General features: G+C 32.0%; 1 pseudogene; it reads right to left on the bottom strand.

Annotated features, from left to right (window-relative positions):
* Positions 1-1910: 1910 nt before the first annotated feature.
* Positions 1911-2541, bottom strand: LOC124909523 (annotated as a pseudogene).
* Positions 2542-8248: the final 5707 nt, after the last annotated feature.

Here is an 8248-nt window from a genome sequence, read left to right as displayed (position 1 = left end):
TTGTAACATAGATAATTAAGCGGCTTTAAAATAAAAAATAATAATTCCTTTTCTTATTATTTTTCTAATTTCAAAAAAAATATCTTTTTTTAATGATTAAATAAATAAAATAAATGATCTTATGTCTCAATCCTCTACTTATATACTAGCCAAAGGCTAGTTTTCTGACCTCCCGTCGTCTCACCTACTACTTTCTTTGTAGTTATATATTATTACTTGATCATTGCATTTCAATTTAATTTAATTAAAAATGAAATTATGAAATTAATAAAAATGAGAAGATGTAATCGCAAGATAAATATTGATTTTTTTTTTTGTTTATGTTATTTAATAACAATGACTTGTGTTAATTGATTCAAGGACGAGAAAGTTTATTTCATGTAAAGCTAAAAGTATAGATTATATCAATCTCTTTTCTAAAGTTGAACATAATCTTTCTTGACTTTTTCTCATTTTTAATTTATTCTATGATTAGACTTAGTCTTTTCTTAAATTTTTACTTAGTCTCTTTTTCTAGAATTTTTTAAAGTTGGACATAATCTTTTCGACTATTCAACTTTTTTAGAATTTTGAAATAGATGAGCGCGTAACAAAACTATATGCATACACATATTTATCATATATATATATGTCAAGTATTGTAAAAGGCTTCGTGATATAGCTTTGTTGCTCAATAGGACGAGACGAGGCAACGATTATAGGTAGATTTAGTTTTTTTAATTTTTGATCTAATGTTGACGTTCCTTGGGAAAAGAGCTCGTCTTCCAACAAGGAATGTCCTTAGACCGTCGATGCAAGTGGAGCTCCTCAATTTTGAAGTTTCTCATCACTGCTGTTTCAAAATCCCTCATTTTAAGGATAAGGGGATAATTAAGAAGAAGAGAGGGTTAGTACAAGGTTTTTCCTAAGTTTTCCTTAACTCATAAATCACTCAAAGCCTTCTTGGCCTGGGTTGAGGGTGTCATCCATATTGACTACTCTTAGCACATAAAATATAGATGTGTGAGCTTCATCCAACTATATATATTCACACACCTTCATATTTGAGCTCCAAGTCTCATGCAAAAGTAAGGTGAACATGTAGTTTAATTAAATTGTAAAATTCTTTCAATACTAGGCCAAACATAGTTGCCTGAAAACTGTGATAGATTTTTTACGTCGACAACGACAACTTGAAATTTTTTTCTAAGCTCTCTATTTTAAACAAATTTAGTTTTGAAAAAGTCAAATATGAGGGGAATTGATTTTACGGTTTGAAAATTTTAAGTTTATAAAACAAGACTTTATAGAAAACTCCATAACTTACAATCCCATCGAATTTGGAAGAGATTAAGAGTTTAATGACAAGTATGTCATAGGCCTACTTAAATTTTTTTCAAATTTTAATTTCTCATGGTTTGAGAGTCTCCGCCTAATTTATAAAAATTAGGAAATTAAGAGATTCGAGTTCGACGTTTGATTTTGTGGAAATGAGGTTTTTAATCGCTAAGTCTCACAACGCCTAAGGTCTCTATTAATTAACTTTGACCGTTTGTAAAACCAATTACGCTTTACAATGTTTTTAAAAATATTTACATACTAACCTAGGATGACATAAGCCACAAACTTTCATATAAAAAATAAAGACAACAAAAACCAAAATGAAAGCCTAAATAAAAAACATAAATATATGAAAACACGCACAACATTAGTAAACAAAGACCCTATAGAGATTGTTAAACCAATCGCTATTAACCACAAAACAATCGTTATAGGCCTATGGCGATTGGTCATATACCAATCGCTCTCAATCGACAAAATTCTTCTCGTTGTTGTCTTAATTCCGAGGTACGACGAGAGACATAGACTAAATAAACAGGGGGAAAATCTAAACGAAAAATCAAGATTATATGATCTTACATTATTTATACTTAACTAAAACATAGATTGTTACAAATGATGAGTATCTTACCAAGCTTTGTCCCAACAAGAATAATAGGAACACCAGGTGCATAATTCCTCAGTTCAGGAACCCACTACAATAAAATCCAAAACCAATCGTTTGAATAATGTTCCTTTAACTCAAAAACAAAAAAGATGAAGTAACATTCAAACCTTCTTGAAAATATTTTCATAAATGGCCTTGCTAATAAGAGAAAATACAAGAATGAAAACATCTTCTCCTCGATAACTCAAAGGTCTAAGTCTATTGTAATCCTCTTGATCTATACTTAATGTTACCAATTTCATATCTAGGATATATATACAGATAATAAAATCATTCGAGAAAGATTTTACCTGTAGTATCCCATAACCCTAGATTCACCGTGTTCCCATCCACAACAACGTTTGTACTAAAAATAAAAAATGGCGGGGACATAATCCTGTTTTGAATACTTTATGAAAGATAAGTAGATCTAGGATTCTTGATAATTCGTTTTGAAATTTATTACAGAGACTTACAGTTGGGAATGTGTTGCTAGTGTATGATATCAACATACAAGTTTTTCCGACGGGTCCATCACCGTTAGTGACGCACTTGATGAATAGCGAAACACTCATTTTTCAACACGATTAGTAGCAGATCTTTTCAAAAATGTTCTATAAAAATGAGAACTTATAAATCCCTATTTCACCTCCTATACAAATTCAAAACAAATAAGAAATTTGAACTTCAAATAACCTAAATACGCGAGTGATTTAAATGAAACCTAACCTGATTTCTAGGACACGACTGTAGCATTCAGATACTTCACCAAAATTGCCTTCTTTGGCTGCAACAAATCCTTTCTCCATAAACTTTTACGCTAATTTTTGTTCAAATAACATGAAGACACGTGAACTGTCATGTTATATAAATATATGACCAACATTTTTAAACGATTCACATTCTCTCTTAAGATCTCAGCCCTAACCCTAATTTATTCATCTTCTCTCTGAAATCCTAAGCATCTACAATGGCATCTTTCAAGTAGACTTCGAGTTTATCTACACTCTAGAGATTCCCAAGATGGTGGAGATGTTCCAATCCCTAGAAGAAATCGGCCTGAAGAAGTTCCTAGGGTGTACCAACAACGTACTATAAGAAGAGGTACGCCAGTTTTTATCGAGAGCAATATCCGCACAATAATCAATTGGACAGTCAACAACCCTTTCCCTGCGACCAACAACAAGAAAGAGAAGGAGGTTGGTAGTTGAGGAGTTTGCTGAAAGCTCAAGCAACCGAGTCATTGACTCAACAGAAGAGTCAACCGAGATTGTTTCTAAGGCCAAGAAGGCACGGCTGGAGGAAACAACAGCATTAGAGGTAGTTATAGACTATGATGTAGTAATTGAAGTAAATGTCAATATAGTCCTTGCTACAACTCCTAAGGTAACCCTATAGTGGTACCAGCCGAAGTGTCAGCTGATACTCTTGCTAAAAAACCAGCTTCAATGTCAGCTGAAGGTTCAGCTGCTGCACAACCAACAACAGCACCTTCACCAGCTGCTACTATAGCAATAGCTCCAACTGCTCAAGGTATCCACATAAGAGAACTAGTCCCAGGTTCTGCACAACCTGCCGAAGTTGCAGGTAAAGGAAAAAAAATTGCGATCGTTGAACCCAAGGATCCCTCCCAGGAATAACTCAGGATAGATCGGATAATAGAGGAGATCGAGGAGAAAGCGAAGGAAAGGCTGAAACACTTCAAAAGCTAGAGCGATAGGAGGCTTCACGACAGGTTCTCTGACTTCCTAATAGTTGATACATCAAGAGAACTTAATACTGAAGTGGATCTCCACTACCAACATACATGAGGCTCTCAAAAAGAGGGAGTTAGTTACAGTCAATGTTAAAGGAGTTAACTTGCAAACAATCCTTCGCTAGAGAATGACTAAACAGGACAACGAAAAAAATCACATGGCTTGATGCCAGAGTTATTGAGAAGCTGTAACAAATCATGGAATCACTCAGCTCGAGAGCCATGACAATCAAACATGGTACTAAGTCTTCAAGGTTGCTAAGCTACTATGGGCACCACTCAATGCATCTAACGACAGTCCTCTGACCTCTCACTCGACGGAAGTGCCCGACTCAACTTCTCCACTCGAGTCAACTTTAGTCAATTTAGTGTCGACCAACCCAGTTTCCGAGCAGCAACTCTCCCCAACCGAGCAGTAAACTTCCCCGGCTGCATCCAGTCTCTCTACATTAGCAACTAAAATAATCACAGACATTTGTGCAGAGATTCAGTAGTAAAACATCTCAGCTCCAACATTGAAATAGGTGTCTCCTCCACGATCATCTCCATCTCCAAAAGGGCCTGGCCCAACCACTGACAAAGAAGTAGCCATTCAGGAAAGTGAACAGGCTATTCCCCTACAAATCTTAGCAACCGTCTCCACACATCAACAATCGACTCCTCATTCAATAGAGGAGTCATCACAAGGGACGGTGGATCTCAGCGGCCTTATCCAGGACTCCTTTTCTCCCCCTGCAATAGAGCATTGGCATTCTTTTTGGAGAAATAGAATCTCTCAAGGAGTGGGTGTCAGCTGCCTCGACAGCATCAACCCAGGACAAACTTCTTGACTAGGTCACGAAGGGTAATCTGAATATTGCAATAATCAAAGAATCATTGAGCATGCTCAAATGCGTATTAAGTAACTCCCTCAGCACTCACAACAAGGATCTCAACGCAAAGATCGATACAATAGGAATGCAGATTGCTGAAGTCACAAACTTCCTTAAACGATTAGGGGATGCTGATGTTAAAAAGGGGGAAAGTAGTAAAAGAAAATCAGTGAGGGGGAAACCAGGAAGGGAAGGTAGCAAGGCAAAGAAGCTAGCTGGAGCGGGTAAAATCAAGCTACAAGGGGAAAAGATAGACAATAAATATTTTACTTATTTATATTTATCATTATCTATATCTATATATTTAATAATAGTTCCTTATGCATCATCACTTAGTTTTAACATCATCAAAAAGAGGGGAAATTGTTAAATTAAGTCAAAACTGGAAATTGTTAAATTAAGTTAAAGGGGGAAATTGTTAAATTAAGTTGAATTATGAAAAACATTTCAATTGATTAAAATTAACTTAGAATGATTAAAATGAACACACATGGTTTTGATGAATGAATAAAACTAAGTTCAGCAATGTGTTAATACGCAGGTAAAATGAAAGAGATGCTTTAGGCAACTAATCGAAAACAACTCGCTATCAGATGAGTTACTAAAACAACATAGTAGCCATCAGCTAAAGACTCGTTAATATTAGAGTTGTCATCAGTTGAAGACTCGTTGGCTGTAAAGTTTCTTAAACAGCAGAGTTCGCTGGAAGCAGAGTTACTCAAATAGAAGAGTTCACTAGTAGTAGAGTTGCTCAAATAACAGAGTTCGTTGGCAGTAGAGTTGTTAAAATAGCAGAGTTCACTGGCAGTAGAGTTACTCAAATAGCAGAGTTCTCTATTAGTAGAGCTCGCCATCATAAGAGTTCGCTAGCAGCTGAGCTGAACAACAGCTAAGTTCCCTATCAGTAGAATAGCTCATCAGTAGAGCTGATCATCAACCGACTCATTATCAGCTGAACTACTCCATCAGCAGAGTTCGCTAGCAGCTGAGCTGATCAACAACTGAGTTTGCTAGTAGCTGAGCTGATCAATAATTGAGTTCGCCACCAACAGAGTAGCTCATCAGCAGAGGTTATCATCAATAGAGGTCGCTATCAGCTAAGTTCCACATCAGCTTATTGTCTATCAATTAATGTAAAGTAGTTGAGCACTCATAAACTAAAATAAAACAAAATTTACAACCAGCACTCTACTCTAACATAAAAAACAATAAATGAATATTTCATTCTCTTGTGCACTAAAACCCCATACGAGAGGCATACGACAAATGTACCGTTGCCATGTATCGACAAAATGGATTCGACTGTTGTCATGCCTCAAATAAAAGGCATTAGAGAAGAACGATGAAGTTCTCTCTCTCTTTCTCGCTCGTTCTGCTAGCTCTTTTGCAAGTCACTACGTTACGCATACATGAGACGATATATGATGACGATCACACAAGATAGTTTACTCGATAATCTTTTGTATCATTCAATAATTATTTCACTTGTATAAGTTGAACAGATGGTCGTTTGTTCAACAAGATATTGTGAGAGCTAGAAGTTCGTACATGCAAGTATTAAGACTTTTGATATGAGTGGGTTTGTGTAGCGTCTATACAGATCAAAGTCTTCTAATGGAATCTTTTTAGAAACAGAAGAAGGGTGATGTATGAGTTTTTATCTCCGAACATCCATAAAATCTTGTGTTGTCTTTTCATTGTTTCATTCATTCTTATATATGCCGCTTCAAATCCTGCAAGCATTTTCCGCACTTGAAATTGTTCAAAAGTTTTCTACGATTAAAATAGAAACATATTTTCAATTTTTAATAGGATTAAAATCGCATTTAAGTGAAAAATATGGCAACAGTATTCAACCCCCTTCTACTGTTGTCTTCGATCCTAACAAATATATATCACGTTAATATTATTTTTTAATGACATAAAAATTATAATATAATAATTTTAAATCATTATTAATTAAATATATATATATATCACATTAATATTTTTGGTACGTGGTTGAGAATTTAAAAGAGAAAATTATGCATTAACTTAATTATATATATATATTTAGGATAAATTACATAATTTCAAATTATTATTAATTAAATATATATCATAATATTATTATCAAAAAATATATATATATATATATCACATAATATTTTTTTAAAATATTATGTTATTTCTCATAAATATATATATATAATAATTTAATACATATATATTTAATTCATAATAATTTAAATTTATTATATTATATTTTTTTGTTAAAACAAAATATAATAATTTAATATATTATTTTTTCTTTAAAACTCTCAATCATAATTGAATTTAAGAGTTAATTATATATATATATATAATATTTAATTTTCTTAGTGTTCGGATTGTCGGATCGAGAATTGTGATTAATTTAGATATATATGTGAGAATAAATAGATATTTGGGTCGAATTGTGGTTGACCTACCATAAACTTAAAATGGTTTAAAATAAAATTAAAAATGTTATAGGTATATTTCGAATTTGTAACCTAACAAAAACAAATACAACTCTTTAAACAATTAGTCTAATAAGAATTTATATTTTAAATTCAACACTAAATTTGATGAACGACGGACATTCATAACAATATAAGTTCAACTTTTTAACTAACGATAATATATATATATATATATATATATATATATATATATATAAATATGAATAAAGTATTTGATAGATTAAAGTGAAAGTGTAAGGTCACGAGATGGGAGATTAATTGGAGAAAAACATGTGTCATGAGATAATTGAGAAGATAAGTTGTTTTATCGAAGTGAATAAAATTTGAAATAAAAGTGTTCTATTTTTTATTTTAATATATTATTCGTGATTTATTAAGAATCTAAACATTTAATACATATTATTATAATTTTTTTTATTAAATTTATTTTGTTTATATTTTTATCCGTACGCATTCACATGAATTTTTCTAGTTTAAAGAATGACACGTGTTAATTAGTGAATGTATTCAAGCACACATGTTAAAAACTGACTATGTGTAAGAAAGAAAAAAATTAATTTTTTTTTCTGGATAATGACTATGTTGAAGAGAATTTTTTTTTATTTTTTTATCGTGCACAAGTGATAGAATTCGTGGTCTTATCACGATTTTTTTTTGAAACAAAGTTGGAGACGAAAATAATGCCACGAAGCCACGAATGGTCTGACACTTGTGTAGGGGGAGAAACAAAAATCATACTAGAATTAAAAATAAAAATAGCCATGTTCGAGATATTTTAATTAAATGTAAATTAAAAATCAAGTTAAAATATTTTTTTCTGAGATGATTATTTTCCCGAAAAAAAATTAATTATTATTTTATTTCTTTTCTTTTCTCTGCACATACTTGCAAAAATCTATTGAACATTGTTAATTTTTTGAAAAAGAAAAATTATTTTTGTTTTTTTCCTCCTTTATATGCAACAACTAAGTAGTGATCTTGTTTTGCTTATAAATTTTTTTGTATAAATTATTTATCTTTTACATTTTCAAAATTTCTTTGAAACTTTTCAATTCAATCATTAATTTGGGATTAGAAATTACAATGTAAGATATTAAAGGTAAACTCTAATTTAAAATAATAAACTCTAAATAAATAAGTCAAAAAATATATTATTCTTAAAAGTACAAGA

This window comes from Impatiens glandulifera, chromosome 7, assembly GCF_907164915.1.
Source record: "Impatiens glandulifera chromosome 7, dImpGla2.1, whole genome shotgun sequence".
Classification (NCBI taxonomy): Eukaryota; Viridiplantae; Streptophyta; class Magnoliopsida; order Ericales; family Balsaminaceae; genus Impatiens; species Impatiens glandulifera.
Note: the sequence above shows the minus strand (reverse complement) of the source record. Positions and strands in the feature narration are given on the sequence as shown.